The following is a 19,006-nucleotide window of genomic DNA, read 5'->3' as shown; positions in this document are numbered from 1 at the left end:
ATGTAAGATAATTATTAACATGTGATGTAAGCACATGACAAGTCAAGAAACATTCAGAAGAAAGTCTTTGGGATTTGTTTTTTGAACAGGAAGATCAGGTGAGGACTGATTACCTGACTGTGTCTGTAAAGCTGCAGCACAAACTGCTTCTGGACATTCATTGTGTTCATTTTAACAAATGTCAGATTTGTATCACAAGTTTTCATATTGCTGTCATGTTAATTTGTTTTACTCCAGCAATCAGACTGTGTCTGAGATGTTTTTTCAACAGGAAGATCTCATTTTTGATAAAGGTTTCCTGTGTAGTTTTCTTGTAAACAAGGTTATATTTATATTCAGTGTTACTCACCAAAACATGCTGAGTGTATCCTTTAGGTCCAACATAAGTGTTGAATATGTTTCCTCAATCATAAAATATTTGCAAAGCTGAATATTTAAAGTATTTTAAATCTTGCATTGCTTGCAGTCTTCTTCTCTCCTGCTTTTGTTGGTCATTGCTGTGTTTCTGGGCAGGTTCCTGCATCCTGTAGATAAGTGGGATGATGTGAAACCACTGGCAGGATTGTGTAACACGTCAACCACTTGTGCACAACGTCGATCCTCATGCAAAAACAAGCTACTTGTGGTCAAAAACACATCCTCCTACTTTCTTTTCCCACAGGTCCTGTCTCTCTCCACTGTCACTATCAAATAGAGCCATAAAATGCCCAAAACATATGATAAAAAAAAGAATTTGGAATATAAAATTTACAGAGTGGATGGAAATGACATGACAGAAACAAATATCTCTTTTTTCTCGGGTTACAGCCCGAAGTTGATTTGTGACAACAAGAGGAGTGCTGAGGTTGGCAGAGTCATACTAGTTGTCCAAATAACAAAACTTTTTTTGTGATTAATAGAGCAAATCTTAATCATTTACTTCATGAACATATTTAATGCTGCGTATTTCTTGTGTATGTGATGGATGCTGTCAATATGATCTCTCTGTCTAGAGCAGCATCTCATTTCTCTGCATTATTGATTCAGTATCTGTTTGTTTCAATGTGTTTTCATTGTTCACAGCTCCAACCACTTCAAAACCAAACTGGACCCTCCGACCTTTTCCAACATCAGTCCCATCAGCCTCCACACCAACAACAACACAGAGTTTAATCTCCAGTTCAGGAAGCTTCACACCTTCATCATCTTTCCCTGAAACCACAGAGCAGTTGTTTACAGGTACAGGACAGTTCATGTCTGTCCATCTGTCCATCATTGTCTCTCTGCAACAAAACATCCTCTTAAAACAGTCAAAGTCAGCATAACAACATTGTCTAATAAGAATAACAAGATGGTCCAACATGTGATGTCAGCACATGACAAGTCAAGAAACATTCAGACCAAAGTCTGGAAGGAAGATCTCATTTTTGATGAAGGTTTCCTGTGTAGTTTTCTTGTAAACAAGGTTATATTTATATTCAGTGTTACTCACCAAAACATGCTGAGTGTATCCTTTAGGTCCAACATAAGTGTTGAATATGTTTCCTCAATCATCAAATATTTGTAAAGCTGAATATTTAAAGTATTTTAAATCTTGCATTGCTTGTGGTCTTCTTCTCTCCTGCTTTTGTTGGTCATTGCTGTGTTTCTGGGCAGGTTCCTGCATCCTGTAGATCAGTGGGATGTTGTGAAACCACTGGCAGGATTGTGTATCACGTCAACCACGTGTGCACAACGTAGATCCACATGTAAAAACAAGCTACTTGTGGTCAAGAACAAATCCTCCTACTTTCTTTTCCCACATGTCCTGTCTCTCTCCACTATCACTATCAAATAGAGCCATAAAATGCCCAAAACATATGATAAAAAAAAGAATTTGGAATATAAAATCTACAGAGTGGATGGAAATGACATGACAGAAACAAATATCTCTTTCTTCGGGTTACAGCCCGAAGTTGATTTGTGACAACAAGAGGAGTGCTGAGGTTGGCAGAGTCACACTAGTTGTCCAAATAACAAAACTTTTTTTGTGATTAATAGAGCAAATCTTAATCATTTACTTCATTAACATATTTAATGCTGCGTATTTCTTGTGTATGTGATGGATGCTGTCAATATGATCTCTCTGTCTAGAGCAGCATCTCATTTCTCTGCATTATTGATTCAGTATCTGTTTGTTTCAATGTGTTTTCATTGTTCACAGCTCCAACCACTTCAAAACCAAACTGGACCCTCCGACCTTTTCCAACATCAGTCCCATCAGCCTCCACACCAACAACAACACAGAGTTTAATCTCCAGTTCAGGAAGCTTCACACCTTCATCATCTTTCCCTGAAACCACAGAGCAGTTGTTTACAGGTACAGGACAGTTCATGTCTGTCCATCTGTCCATCACTGTCTCTCTGCAACAAAACGTCCTCTTAAAACAGTCAAATTCAGCATAACAACGTTGTCTAATAAGAATAACAAGATGGTCCAACATGTGATGTCAGCACATGACAAGTCAAGAAACATTCAGACCAAAGTCTGGAAGGAAGATCTCATTTTTGATGAAGGTTTCCTGTGTAGTTTTCTTGTAAACAAGGTTATATTTATATTCAGTGTTACTCACCAAAACATGCTGAGTGTATCCTTTAGGTCCAACATAAGTGTTGAATATGTTTCCGCAATCATAAAATATTTGTAAAGCTGATTTTATAAAGTATTTTAAATCTTGCATTGCTTGTGGTCTTCTTCTCTCCTGCTTTTGTTGGTGCATTGCTGTGTTTCTGGGCAGGTTCCTGCATCCTGTAGATCAGTGGGATGTTGTGAAACCACTGGCAGGATTGTGTATCACGTCAACCACGTGTGCATAACGTAGATCCACATGTAAAATCAAGCTACTTGTGGTCAAGAACACATCCCCCTACTCTCTTTCCCCACATGTCCTGTCTCTCTCCACTATCACTATCAAATAGAGCCATAAAATGTCCAAAACATATGATAAAAAAAAGAATTGGGAATTCAAAATTTAAAGAGTGGATGGAAATGACATGACAGAAACAAATATCTTATTTTTCGGGTTACAGTCAGAAGTTTATTTGTGACAACAAGAGGAGTGCTGAGGTTGGCAGAGTCATACTAGTTGTCCAAATAACAAAACTTTTTTTGTGATTAATAGAGCAAATCTTAATCATTTACTTCATTAACATATTTAATGCTGCGTATTTCTTGTGTATGTGATGGATGCTGTCAATATGATCTTTCTGTCTAGAGCAGCATCTCATTTCTCTGCATTATTGATTCAGTATCTGATTGTTTCAATGTGTTTTCATTGTTCACAGCTCCAACCACTTCAACTCCAAAGTGGATTCTCCGACCTTTTCCAACATCAGTCCCATCAGCCTCCACACCAACAACAACACAGAGTTTAATCTCCAGATCAGGAAGCTTCACACCTTCATCATCTTTCCCTGAAACCACAGAGCAGTTTACAGGTACAGGACAGTTCATGTCTGTCCATCTGTCCATCACTGTCTCTCTGCAACAAAACATCCTCTTAAAACAGTCAAATTCAGCATAACAACGTTGTCTAATAAGAATAACAAGATGGTCCAACATGTGTTTCAGCACATAATATAGTTCAGCACCTAGAAGGAAACATTTCACATTCAACTTTACAATAAATTTCTTTTTTATCATCACACCTAATGTTTAAACACATCCTATGTTTCTTATGATGTAAGATAATTATTAACATGTGATGTCAGCACATGAAAAGTCAAGAAACATTCAGACCAAAGTCTGGAAGGAAGATCTCATTTTTGATGAAGGTTTCCTGTGTAGTTTTCTTGTAAACAAGGTTATATTTATATTCAGTGTTACTCACCAAAACATGCTGAGTGTATCCTTTAGGTCCAACATAAGTGTTAAATATGTTTCCTCAATCATAAAATATTTGCAAAGCTGATTATTTAAAGTATTTTAAATCTTGCATTGCTTGCAGTCTTCTTCTCTCCTGCTTTTGTTGGTGCATTGCTGCGTTTCTGGGCAGGTTCCTGCATCCTGTAGATCAGTGGGATGATGTGAAACCACTGGCAGGATTGTGTATCACATCAAACACGTGTGCACGATGTAGATCCACATGTAAAAACAAGCTACTTGTGGTCAAAAACTCCACAGGGAACCTTTAAGCTTCTAATACAAGACAAAAGATCCCAGTCTTTTAAACTACTACATGTCTCTCTCTCTCTTCCTTCCCAGCCGTCTCTGAGGTCTCTCGTCCATGTGACTTCTTGCCTCCAGTTGTATGTGTGCCTGTGATTGTTGTGCTGTTGGCTGTTGTTCTGCTGCTCCTCTATAAATTGAAGAAGAGGAGGAACTCTGGTTTGAACACCAGAGGAACCTCAAACAGCAGAAAGATGGAGGTGACTTCCTTTAACTCTGTATATCTCATGTTAACTCTTACTGTTGGCATTTATACATTTTATTTTTGCAGTTAGGAATAAACAATGTCTGCAACTACTTCACTAGTATGAACAAAACTATAATTAAATAAAATCATAATTATTGTCAATAGACCTCTGGCCTGTCCAGTTGTTAACATTAAAATATCAGCAAACAATTATCTAAGAAGAACACAATATCTGGTCTGTTACCCTGGTTACTGCTATATTAGGTTTGATGTCTTTCCTGTTTTATTTTCAGTTATGTGTCAGCTATTAGAACTGTCCTCCTTTCCCCCCGTGGTAAGACTCCATTAACAAGAACCTGGATCTGGGCCAAACCTACTCTGCACTCACAGCAAACATATGACGATGTTTGGATTTGCATCTGGATTCTGTACTGTGCAGGTTAACATGTGCTGCAAGATTCCAGGTTGTTCTACTTTCTTTCTCTTTTTTTTTTTAATTGGCAGATATTAACTATAAACATGCTATTTTTCACCTCTATGCTGATGACACACAACTGATCATGTTTCTGAGATGTTAAACAACTTCTTACTTGCTTATTATGAAATGTTCATTGTCTTCATAAATGTAGATGTTGTTTGATATTGTTCTTTTACACTTTGAGCCAACTCTGTCTCCTAGAAATTACATTCATATTCAATTATTCATTCACATTCAACATATTTTCTCTCAACATGATGAAAAATTTTGTTAATTAATGTGTTTAAGTTGTAAAAATGTTGATACTGAACGTATGAGTGAAATGTTCAGAGACAACATACCTAGTCTTTTTTTCCACCAAAATATCTGATATTGCAGTAAGATCTCAGCTGGTAGAAACTCCAGCAGTATGAAAGTGTTTGTGGTTGTGTTCAGACTCTGGCAGCACTTGGTTCAGGTCAGAGAAAGGGATCGTTGTGTTTTGCCAATAATTTTAGAGCTGAAGTTAACAACATGTTGCAATCCATTCTTGTCCTTTTGACAAATGTAAACCAGCAGTTAAAATACTTTCAATAAAACGTTGTCAATATTCTCCGATAGATTCTAAATGAGTTTAGTTTGCAGCTTAGATGCTGCTGAGCCTTTTTCACAATAACATCTGTACTGTCACTAAATCTCAATCTGTCATCAAGCACAGTTCCCAAGTATTTGTAGGTCTGGACGAGTTCAACACTTACTGAAGCCAAGAATGATTGTTGGAACTGTCTGTGTGTTGTGGTGAGATTATCATTTCTTTAGTTTGGGACACATTTAAATCTAAAAAATATCTCATCTCCTCATCATGATGAATCTGAACCTCTTTAGATAGGAAGTGACTGCTGCTCCAGCAGCAATATTGTAAGAAGGTCTGTCCACCACAGTGAGTTATTTTACAGCCAGTCTGTGTAAGATTTAAAAGTGTCCGACTCTGGTGCCTCCTAGTGGTAGTATTAAAAAGACACTTAACTCACAGAGAGCTTCAACATTTGATTCAAATTGTTCTGAACGCTGCAGCTTCTTAATCTGAGCTGCTACCTTTTCCTGTTTGACATCACATGTTGCTTCACGTTTTCTGGACTGTAATCATTATGTGTCACTTTATATTGTGATATTTATGAGGAGCTTTTTTCAAAAATGGAGCACAGCTTTGAGGCAGAGCATTGAAGTCGGCTTGTTTCAGTTGTTTTCATTATGCTTCACAGGGCGGCTGTGACTGAGGAGGTAGAGCAGGTCGTCCACTAATCAGCGGTTAGTGTTCATGTCTGACATTTTCAGAGTTCTAATAAATGCTCATGGTAGGTGTATTTCTTAGGCAAGTAAAGTCTACATAAATATAACCTACCATAATTCTTATATGTAGCTGTTCACATCATACATTTCTTAATTTACAAAGAAGAAATGTGCAATACATTTTAAAGTCATGAGAAACCTTGAAAAGCAAATTGATGGGAGCAAACATTCTTTGGTGTGGGAAACAAAGGGTTAAACACCTTCATATAAAATATGTCCTCATAAGAGAAGTTATAATGAATACCGAGCATTAATAAAATGCCCTTATACCTTATACCTATATATTCAGTGTTAATATTGTGCTCATAAATGAGGTAAAGTGATTATCCTTATCTTCAGTCAGATTTGTCAAAGAGGATTCACAGCAGTTTCAATATGAACCCACTGATCTACACAAATTAATATTACACTTAAATTCATATCTGTGAGGCTGTGTGTATATATTTATTTAATCTTCATTGTTGGATATATCCTGGGATATTATACAGTATGTAAAGATCTGTATGAAGTAAAATGTATTGTGCTGTGAAATGCTGGTGTGTTTACATACTGGAATGTTTGGTTTGTTGGTGTTTAATGTGTCTGAATAATGTGTCACATAACTGGTCCAAAATAATACTATTCATTCATTCATGTACCTTTAACCGTCGTCATCATCATCATGATCATCATCATTGTTGGGCCTCAGACCATGAGGTCACACAGAGAAGGCCTACATGTAACCTGTGAGGCCTGACCACGAGGTGCTTGTTCCTTTGTTTCCCCCGCGACAAAGGAATAGCGCCAAAATGCTGCTTACAGACAATGGGAGTCCATTGCAAACTCCATTTCCAAGGATGCTTTGCGATTTTCACACCTCAGCAGGGAGCAGTCAACATACAGTCTCATTGGCGGAGACGCTCCTGCACAGCGGAGTGTCCTAATGACGCAGCCATGACATCACCGCCCCTTTAAAACTGACCGTGCCCTGAAGCACACGCCTTTCCCATGTCACTGAGCTAGGGGTAACCTCTGTTCCTCTGTGAGTCAGCTGACTAAAGGGGGTACCCCACACACGTCTTTTCCCCTCATCGAAGACTCCCCTCGCCGGACGAGACGAGACTTCGCCCGTGTTCACCCGAACACATTCCTGGATCTGAGAGAGACCGCTGCTGCAACCAGCATCCTCAAATTCCCTAGAGACGGAAGAAACGCTTCTTCACCGAGTCGACTCTGCTGTTCTCTCCGCCACGCCGCTGAGAGCCAGCTGCCGTGCTTTTCGCCGACCGTGCGAGAACGGCCACCGTCTGCATCCGAGCCCAGGACAAAGCCGGACATAAAGACGGACTACACACACACCCTGTTCGCTTTCTGAAGCGACCAAGTAAGAGGCATAAGTCTGGGCAGAGGCAGTGTTAGTTGTGTGTTCCTATCAGCATCAGTTGCTGTTGTTTAGCATTTAGCTCTTAGCTTTTGCTATTGTTTTGTTGTGTTGTTGACGGACCGCCGAGTCCATTTTTCCTGCTTTACTCTTAGGAGTATTTTAAGTTTGCTGCCTGTTTAGTTGTGTTCACCACGCTAGACTGTTTTGTGTTTGTACCGCTCGGGACTACTGCTGTGTTTGTGCCATCGTGAGTCAGGAAGTAAGTTGCTTTGTCGGTCAGAAACCAGACAACGTGCGTTACAGACTGTCGTCTGTACACACGCTGTCTGTGGACAAAGGAACCGCTTCTCTTCCTCTCACGATCACTTTCTCTCATTCTTCCCTCTCTCTTCTGACTAACACATACACGCGCACGCACACACACATACACGCACCGACATGGTCAGATAACGTCGGACAAAGCTTTGCTTTGTCTTTCCTTATCCTCCATCAGACACGTGTGTTTTTCACAGAAGTGGGTGAGTGCAAGATGCCGTCCACCAGGCGGCGCCGTCTTGCTTCTGTCTAACCAAGACACCGCCATATTTCTGCCATCCGGTTCTCGCGCGATGTGACTTCCTCCCATAGTGAAGTCCGCGTCGCAGACCGACGACGTCATCATGTCAGGTCCGGTCGCCATCTTGTCACACACATGCACGCTCACACACACACGCACGCACCCTGCATGTGTCCAATCCTGTACATAGCTGTTTGTGTTTTGTTTGGTAGGATTAGATTTTAGAATAGTTGTTTATTGAATGAAGCATTTGTTAACTTTGTTCATTTTGCTAAGTTTAATAAACATAAATAATGACAGAAGTCCTTCTGTCATTATTGTGCGTAATATTGTGAAAAGTGGCTGATTGAAGGAGTCAGAGCTCGAATTCAACCCTTCTTTGTTCACCCTCGAATGTTGATATCTCTCAGATATTAACATTCTAGGTGAACTCCCATTTATGAGACTACCTTGTTTGGTTATTGGTCCCGGTTTCTGGGTGTTGCCCCGTATCTGTTAATTCATATTAATAATTCTATTGTCATAATTAGTTAATTATCCTCGATAATTGATAATTATTGCAAATAATCAACTGTGTTCCTCACAGATCCAACAGTTGGTGCCTGAATTATTGATTAAGGTTAACAATATCTTATTTTCATAATTCATAATTATCTATGATAATTATGAATTATTGCTAATAACCAAACACACTACTGCCCGTCCCAACATCATCATCATGTTGTAAACACACAGAGAAACAGTCAAGTCAAATTAATTCATAGAGCACATTCAAAAACAACAGTTGACCAAAGAAACAGAAAAATGTAAAAACACAGTTGAAGAATCAAAACAAAGCCAGATTGTCGCGGGTTCGCTTTCAATGATGGCTCAGACGACTAGAAACTTCAGCGTGGTGATTTTTTACTCACACCAAGTTCCCCAAACAAGAGTGGCAAAAATATTTACAGTGCAGGAGTGGAAAAAATCCAATAACAAAAAAAAGTATTTACACGACAGGTTTCACACTGGCAGCTCGTCACCCACATTGTTACTCGGCCACGACCAAAAACCCAACAACCCTAAATGAGCAGAGCTCCCCTTATATATTCTTAGCCCCTCCCCCGGGCAAACCAATTAACAAATTATAGTGTCCTACGTTCAAATTTGACATCACAACAAACATAAATTCAAAAATCAATGATATACTTTGCATAAAGGAAAAATGGCACTAATCGCCCTCCATATTGCTATGGCCAAATACCCCCAAACCAAAATAAATCATAAAATATCAGTCCATTCAATATTAATGGTATGGTCCACGGTCACATGACCCTCTTAAGGGTGCCACCGAGCGCTATTTATGGTGTGTCCAGGAAGTGCCTCAGTTTGGCCCATGCCCGGAGGCAACCAGAGGCAGCAGCAGCAGGTAAGTGTATATGTGTGTGTGCCGCGTCAGCGCCGACTGTGCACCCTCGAACGCCTAGCGTGAAGAAAAGAGTTTGGACAGTGGGGAAAAGTTTGTGAAAGTGCAAGACCGCGGGACACAAGTGCGGGCCTGCAAGGAACAGTTTTAACTGGAGCATGGCTCTGCAGGAACAGTGGGAGCGCTGCGCGCTGTGCCCTCCCGGCACTGGCGCACTCTCTCCGGCCAAGAGAGAGAGAAACGCACGCCGGTTAGGGCATGACGGAGTGTTCACGGGTAAATAAAGTAAAGTAAGTAAAGTAAATTGTAATAAATAAAATTAACAATTTTAATATGCTATAAAAAAAATTAGGGGGACTCAAAAGTGATTCTATAAAGGAGGGTCTGTAGCTGGGATTTAAAAGTGGTGATAGATGGGGAGGATCTGATGGTGAGGGGCAAACTGTTCCACGGTCTGGGAACAGCGATGGAAAAAGCTTTGTCACTTTTGGATTTTGACCGGGAACGTGGAACAGAGAGGAATAACTGATCAGAGGATCTGAGGGGTCTTAATGTAGAATATGGACTGAAGACATTAGAGATTTAGGCTGGTGCCAAACATTCAGAGCTTAAAATTAGTCCTGTATTTCACTAGTATCCAGTGGAGGGAGGCCAGTACAGTGGTGATGTGCTCTCTCTGTTTGGTGTCAGTGTTAAAAGCATGAAAAACTGTCTTCAGATTGCCAAAAGCAAAAAAAGGTTATTACTCTGTAGTTATGGTGTAATCTTTTTTCATTAACGGTGTACCAGTACAGTACGTACATATATGTAGGCACAGGGGAAAAAAATGTGACGTCATTAAAATGTTGAATGCTGGCTTTTGTTTTCGTCTAGAATTATGGCTCCTCAAGGTGCAAGCTTACCCTTTTTTCAGCTCTGTGCACAGTCTCCTTTCATCACAGGAAATAAATATATAACTACAGTTAAAACATGAGGTATGAATCAGAATGCACATATATGGTTCATATGCTCTTCTAACTGCAAACTGTGTAGTTAATTTAGTTTGTTCTTCCATGTTTTGAGGAAAGTAAAATTCAAACAACCTGTTTTCACATTGTCCTCTGTAGTTACAGAGTAATTTATGTTGGTTATTCACCTCTTGTTACGCATAGTTACAAGGTAAGTACAGTGTATGTGGGCTGTAATCTAAAGCACTGTTAGTTCTCCTCTTGTTACATTAAGGTACAGGGTAACTACAGGGTATCAATCAATCAATCAATCAATCTTTATTTATATAGCGCCATATCACAACAGAAGTCATCTCAAGGCACTTTTCACATAGAGCAGGTCAAGACCGTACTCTTTAATTTACAGAGACCCAACAATTCCCCCATGAGCAAGCACTTGGCGACAGCGGTAAGGAAAAACTCCCCTTTAACGGGTAGAAACCTCAAGCAGACCCCGGCTCTTGGTGGGCGGCCATCTGCTTTGACCGGTTGGGTTGAGAGAGAGAAAGAGAGAGGGAAAGGGGGAGGGGGGACAGAAGAAAAACAATGACAACAACAAACAACAACAAGCACAAGCAGCAACAGCCAGGGAAGGATGCCATCAGGACTGTGAAGGACCGCGAAGGTTCGGCCCGGGAGTCAGGTTTTTCTGTGAGATGAGAAAGCACAAAAAACTCCGGGGAAGAAGCAAAGTTAGTGACATGCATTGATGTTACATGAATGCATACAGATGGAGAGGAGGAGGAGGAGAGAGGAGCTCAGTGCATCATGGGAAGTCCCCCAGTAGTCTAGGCCTATAGCAGCATAACTAAGGGTATGCGGGCTCAGCTTTTGTAATATAGCATGTTATGTAAACTATACAACTATATGTATCAACAACATATAGAATGTCCATATTGGGATCCAAATTTTGTCCTCTGTAGTTACAGAGTAAGTTATGTTGGTTATTCACCCCTTGTTACGCGTAGTTACAGGGTAAGTACAGTGTATGTGGGCTGTAATCTGAAGCACTGTTAGTTCTCCTCTTGTTACATTAAGTTACTGGGTAACTACAGGGTATGCGGGCTCAGCTTTTGTAATATAGCATATTATGTAAACTATACAACTATATGTATCAACAACATATAAAATGTCCATATTGGGATTCCAATTTTGTCCTCTGTAGTTACAGAGTAAGTTATGTTGGTTATTCAACCCTTGTTACGTGTAGTTACAGGGTAAGTACAGGGTATGTGGGCTCAGCTTTTGAAATATAGGATATTATGTAAATTATATAGGTATATGCATCAACAACATATAGAATGTCCATATTGGGATCCAAATTTTGTCCTCTGTAGTTACAGAGTAAGTTATGTTGGTTATTCAACCCTTGTTACGTGCAGTTACAGGGTAAGTAAAGGGTATGTGGGCTCAGCTTTTGAAATATAGGATATTATGTAAATTATACAGGTATATGCATCAACAACATATAGAATGTCCATATTGGGTTCCAAATATTGTCCTCTGTAGTTACAGAGTAAGTTATGTTGGTTATTCAACCCTTGTTACGTGCAGTTACAGGGTAAGTAAAGGGTATGTGGGCTCAGCTTTTGAAATATAGGATATTATGTAAATTATACAGGTATATGCATCAACAACATATAGAATGTCCATATTGGGTTCCAAATATTGTCCTCTGTAGTTACAGTGTAAGTTATGTTGGTTATTCACCCCTTGTTACGCGTAGTTACAGGGTAAGTACAGTGTATGTGGGCTGTAATCTAAAGCACTGTTAGTTCTCCCCTTGTTACATTTAGTTACAGGGTAAAAACAGGGTATGCGGGCTCAGCTTTTGTAATATAGCATATTATGTAAACTATACAACTATATGTATCAACAACATATAGAATGTCCATATTGGGATCCCAATTTTGTCCTCTGTAGTTACAGAGTAAGTTATGTTGGTTATTCAACCCTTGTTACGTGTAGTTACAGGGTAAGTACAGGGTATGTGGGCTCAGCTTTTAAAATATAGGATATTATGTAAATTATACAGGTATATGCATCAACAACATATAAAATGTCCATATTGGGATCCAAATTTTGTCCTCTGTAGTTACAGAGTAAGTTATGTTGGTTATTCACCCCTTGTTACGCGTAGTTACAGGGTAAGTACAGTGTATGTGGGCTGTAATCTAAAGCACTGTTAGTTCTCCTCTTGTTACATTAAGTTACTGGGTAACTACAGGGTATGCGGGCTCAGCTTTTGTAAAACAGCATATTATGTAAACTATACAACTATATGTATCAACAACATATAGAATGTCCATATTGGGATTCCAATTTTGTTCTCTGTAGTTACAGAGTAAGTTATGTAGGTTGTTCACCCCTTCTTACATGTAGTTACAGGGTAACTACAAGGTATGTGGGCTCAGCTTTTGAAATATAGGATATTATGTAAATTATACAGCTATATGCATCAACAACATATAGAATGTCCATATTAGGATTCCAGTATCGTAAAAGTTCACAGTTGTATTGATTCATCCAGATATCATAAACTTCTTTTCAAAAGAATGCTGGTTTTCTTTGTCAACTTTTTGTACACTGCTTTAAATATTTCTTTAAATATACCAATAGAAGCAAAGAGTCAACAGTGAACTTGAACAGTTCTTTCACTTGTTTCATAATAGCTGCTGCATGCTCTCTTTGCATTTCTTGTTTTTCTTTGATACAAGTTTCACAATCCTTACTTTTATCACACTGGTCATTATTGCATTTCTTATCTTGTTTGTCATCAGGATTACTTCTTGTGATAAATGTCTTGTTGCTTTGTGGGCGTGGAAATTTGAATCTACAAGTTGTTCCCTTCTTTTTGCATGTTTTGAGTGCCTTTTGCTGTGTTGTTTTACAATGGACACAGTTTCATACATTTACTGATCTGTCTCTGGTGGCATTTCACATGTCACACATTGATCCATGAATGCTACATATTTCATCATCTTGGTCAATTTGAAGCACATTCTCAACCCACAACAAACAATGGGTTTGTGGACTTCCATGCTATTGAAATTCAATACGATAGAAGTAATCAATTATTCTATCAATTGGCTGAGCTGGCAACATGATAGGAAACAGTGGAACCATCAAACATTCTTGCAGCTGTCACAGGATTCCTTTTTAACATGTCCAATGTGTCAGACAAGTCCAGGTCATCAATGTATTTCTGGGCTTCTTGTTTCATTATGCTTTGTAGAAGTTCTGTCCATCACAAATCAGCAGACGAGAATGAGCAAAACCATCTTGGAATACCCAGTTGTCTCACCATAACAAATAAATCCTTTTGTACAGATTGCCAACAAGCAGGTGTACCTCGTATAGATTTCAGAAATTCATATCCTTCATCAAAGTTTAAAATGCTTCCAAGTGAATCTTTGTTTGTTAACATTTCAGAGGTGGGAAACATTTTGCTTTGTTGGTTTCAGTTAATAATCTCACAGGATTGTTGCCTTCTGCTGGTGCGACAGATAAAATGTCATCAAAGTGCAGATCCAAAACTTCTTGTGCAATATCAACCGGTTGCAAATGTGACCATGAACATGTCCTGTTGCTGTCTTTCATGTAATGATTCATTAGTGGATTCATCTTCTAATTGTACGTTAGCACTTTGGATTTTGTCTTTACACACGTTTTGATGTATCATCATCATCATCATCGTCGGCTTCTTCCTCACATTTGCTTGATTTGCATGTTTATACCATTTGTTGCATTCTTTCAAATACGCCAGTGCTCCCTGTATTTTATCTGTGTGAGTATACTGATATTCATAATGTCCTTTGTAAGTTAAGTTTCTTTTCAGTTTGACATAAATCATAAGATCATGATTATCTGGTCTTGGAAGAACATCAGTCACCCTTGTAATATTGGATGGCCCACATGTAACTGGTCCATGAACACCATTTTGTCCACCTTTTGGCAAAGCAAGAACTTTCATGAATGGAATGTACATTGCAATCAAGTGTTGTTATATTGAGTGAACCATTTAGCTGAGGTGGAATAGGATCTAAAGCCAAATTGTTCATAATCTTTTCTTCAGGAATTTTACCAACAAGAATTTTTCAATGACAAGTGAAACAAATCCATAACTCACTAATGGGTCCCTTTTTGAAAATACAGTCTTGAAGATAAATATCAATACGTTTGTGAAAATATGTTTCAATTATACATTTACTACACACTTGTATTCCTTTTTTGGCATATACCTCCTTTTTTTACATTTTATCCCCTTATGTTGAACTAGCTGCCAATGACATACTGAGCACACATATTCTGGACCAGTACTTACTTTAAACTGTTCAGTCACAAAGTCAATGTCTTGCCTTAATTTACGTGTTTTCATTCTTCTCTATATTTCTTACTCTTTTCTGCATGAAATTTGTCAGTTTTGTACCTATTTACACTATACGCTCTGACATTCTTCTGGTGTTGTTAATCACTTGCATATTTCACTTTGCTCACGTTTATTTTTTTCCTATGTACTGGACACCCTCATGATATCTACAAAATTCTCTCTGAACTGTCTAATTTCTTAATAGCATGTTTGTGTCACATAGCTTTTTTTTCTTTCCAGTTTGCACTGATTTGATACACTATTGTCCTTGGAGGTTGAATATTTCTTGCACAGAGAGGTACACACTTCTTTGACACTTCATAATGGCATTAGTTGCAGTGTTTCAGGTAAATTGCTCCATCCTCATTTGATTGCTGCTCGGATGTGCAGTACTAAAACCACTTATTCCTACTGTACATGAAAACATGAACACCAAATAGGTCAGCAGCTGCCTGTATTTCCACCTCACTTGCCCAAACTCCAACATACTTCATGCATGATTCATTCAAATAACCCTCAACAGAAGAAAACTCATGTCAAAGACAATTAATGAAGGCAGATGAATTCTTCTTTATATGCTTAACCATGAGAAGTGATATTTTTCTGACTATTTTCATTCCCACTTATAACAAATGATAGAGCTCTAAAAAAGCAGTCAGCATCACCTGCAATAGTTTTTGTTTCCATTAAAACTGATTCTTTTCTGCTACAGTCTTCATTTGACTAGAAAATATTCAGTTTCAGCTTCTTTTGTTGTTGTATCATCAAAGGACTAAATTCAAAGTTTGAAGCCTCAGACCCACTTATCAGAGTAACTTCATCTGCATTCAAATTGGACACTCTTACATTCTCTCTTTCATTGATCAAAACAGATGAGTTGTTTGAAGATGCACATTTGTCTGATTTTTTCATTACGCCAAAACACTTCTTTTTGGAATATGAATCATCTATGTGATGAGTACTCTTAACTGGATCTCTGTCCAAACACTCATTTCTTAGTATATTTGTGGCATCACATATCTTGCATTCACTTCTCAATACTTGACTGTTCAGTGGCTTATCAGTAGCACTATTTGTTTTCACTGTAGCACCACCTTGTGGCTGGGTACTAGGGCTACAAAAGATTACTTTCATGGATACATCATGACCTCAAGGGCATTAACCACTAACTCTCATCACATACTTTGTGTTTATTCCTACATATTTTACTGCACAAAGGCTTGTAAGTATCACTGTGTGACTTCACTGGAGCATCACCTGCTGTCTCACTACTGGTATTACGCAGGATATGTTTCATGGACACATCATCATTTCTAGGGCATTTACCACCAACAGTGACCCCTTCTAGACATTTACTTGTACTTTTACTCCAGTGACTTCAAAGCACTTGTTCCATTCAGAGTTCACATTTGCTGTCAGCTGACAGGCAAGATCACTCAAATGTTTATGTGCATCAGTAAAACCTGAGTGTTGAATCACCAAAACTTTGTCAGTTAACGCAACAAGCAGGCCTTGGCTGCTATGAGAGATTTAGGACTGATGTGTTAGACAGCGCCCTCCACCACCATCATTACAACACCAAATGAGAGAATATCTTTTTGAATTGTATTTCGCTGAAATACAATGACTTTTTATATCAGCCCTCACTCAGTGCTTTTTGAACATGCAAATTTCTCTCAAATCACATCGACTTTCTCTCATTTTAAACAACTTTTGGATTCTTTAAGGGGGAATAACTGATTTTTTGCCTCCTTACATAATTTGAACCCTTTTAAAGTCAACAAAACCTTTAAATTTCAGAGCCTTTAATTCAATAAACAGTGAGATTCCGGATTTATTCAGAGTTAAAGCTCTAGTTGTGTAATTCTTTGGAGCTGTCAGAAGGAGGCAGTATAGGAGCTCTAAGCAGCACCAAAGTGTCTAATCATCATCAGACAAATCTGTGTTTTTTTTCAAGCTGGGGCTCAGGATCCTGCAGGGACCTCCAGAGATGATTTTGGGGATCATGAGACATGTCCATCACACAAAAATATTTGCCCTTTTTATGATGTCTACCCCATGTTTCATGTGAAGAATAAGTAAATTTCAGTCTCCATGTTGTATCATTCAAGGCTAAACGATATTGTATGACAATATCTGGACCCATGATTGTGTTTCAAGGATGCTCAAGAGACATGAAACAAACACCTTAATGATAAAAGATTATTTGTTTCACTCACATTGATGAAAAAATGAAGATAAAATGGTGAAAAGCAGTAATAGCGTCTCTGGCTCTTCTGCTCTCATAGTCTCAGACCCACTGGTCTAATTTACAGACTAATTAACCCACCTAACAGATTTATTCTGTTCATTTAAAGCTGTAACAATCAATATATATATATAAAAAATCTGAAACCCAAAGGGATTTATATTGATTTATTTATATTTTAAATTCTTTGGTTTCATGATGGTGCCCCCTAGTTTTGCAATTTTTCGAATAAATACCATCCCATCATCCTCTTATGTAGCTGGAGTTCAGTGGTGGAAGAAGTATTCAGATCCTTTAATTAAGTAAAAGTAAAAATACTCTAGCCTAAAATACTCCATTTCAAGTAAAAATCTTGAATTCAAAATGTTACTTAAATTAAAGTGTGGAAGTATAATCAACAATGTACTTAAAGGCATGCTATGGAGGATTTTCCTTAAAAACAAAGTATAAACTCATACAAAAATAATCCCTCTCAATCATCATTTATGACCCATTAGAAGTATGTGGCAGCGTATTTATCTGCAGACTCTGCCCTCTCCCTGTAGTTTCTTATTTTCTTATTATTTTGCCATGTCTGGGACATTTCTGCCTTTGGGCAGTGGGTGTGTAGCCCCCACCCAATAACAGCGCGCAGGTTGTGAGGTCGGGACTCGTAGTGTATCGACCAGGTTATGTGCCTCAGTGTTTCCCCTAAATGCTCTCTGTCTGTGTCTGTTTGACCCAGGGCGGGTCTGAGCTACACACACAGAGCAGAGACACCACAGCAGACAGGATGAAGCTTCAGCTGCATTCACACAAAATCCAGCAATGTGGCACCTTCGTGCAGGGTTGTGTGGAGGTTTGCGGAGGTGTGGGTGTGTTTATTTGGGCTTTAGAACTTAACCATTGATAATAAAAAAAAACAATCAGAAAAGAATGTTTTATTTCTCTGATTCACTGCTTTGTTCTTGCTACCGCCGCTCCCTCTCTTCATTCACTCTCTAGATCGCTCGACCACTGCTGATCTTTCTCTCTGTCCCTCACCCGTGCTCTGGTGTCAGTAAGCTGGGGAGGAGGGGCCAACTTTGAATATTATGTTTACAAACAGCAACTGACAAATCCTGCATAGTATTCCTTTAAAATATCGAAAGTGAAATACTCACTATGCAGACTGGCTTCTTTTATACTGTTATATTATTATTGTCTATCATATTGATTGTTTTTATCATTAAGAAATACATGTAAGAGTGTTTAAATGTTGTAGTTCATCAATGTGCAACCAACTTTAGATACTTTGGGTAGATTAATAGTAATAGTACTGCATCATATTATAAGCAGATAATTTAAACAACAGAATATTAAAATATTTTATGTAAAATCTTCATCTGGAAAGTGACTAAAGCTGTCTAATAAATGTAGTGGAGTAGAATGTAGAAAGTATAGTACTTGAGTAAATGTACTTAGTTACTTCCCACTACTGCTGGAGTCCTTATTTCTATACAGAAAATCAAATCTTTTCATAAAGCAATAATGTCTCATTCTATCACAGTCAGAGCAAACAGTCACACTGAGCCTGATAGCATCCTGTTACACAACACAACAGCCACAGACTCTCAACAACAACCCACATTAGCTTTCCTGCTAAAGACTCCTTCTTATCTAACTTAAAAACATGAACGCCCGTCTTTTCCTGCACCTTAGCTTGTTGAATGAGTCACCAAACAAACACTCACTCGGGAAAAGCTAACATCAGTTAGCAGCTAGATAGCTAATTAGCTGCTCAGCTGCAGCACATTAAAGGGCATGTAAACATACTTGCAAATGTCACTTCAGACCTGTTAGATGCTGGTTTGGTTCTTACTCTTCAACACCACTGCTGACAACATGCTGTCTGTCCATGATTTGTAGCTACAGCAGTTT

The sequence above is a fragment of the Thunnus thynnus genome, chromosome 6 (assembly GCF_963924715.1).
Source record: "Thunnus thynnus chromosome 6, fThuThy2.1, whole genome shotgun sequence".
In the NCBI taxonomy this organism is placed as follows: domain Eukaryota; kingdom Metazoa; phylum Chordata; class Actinopteri; order Scombriformes; family Scombridae; genus Thunnus; species Thunnus thynnus.
The sequence above is the reverse complement of the archived record's forward strand: the minus strand, read 5'-3'. Positions refer to the sequence as shown.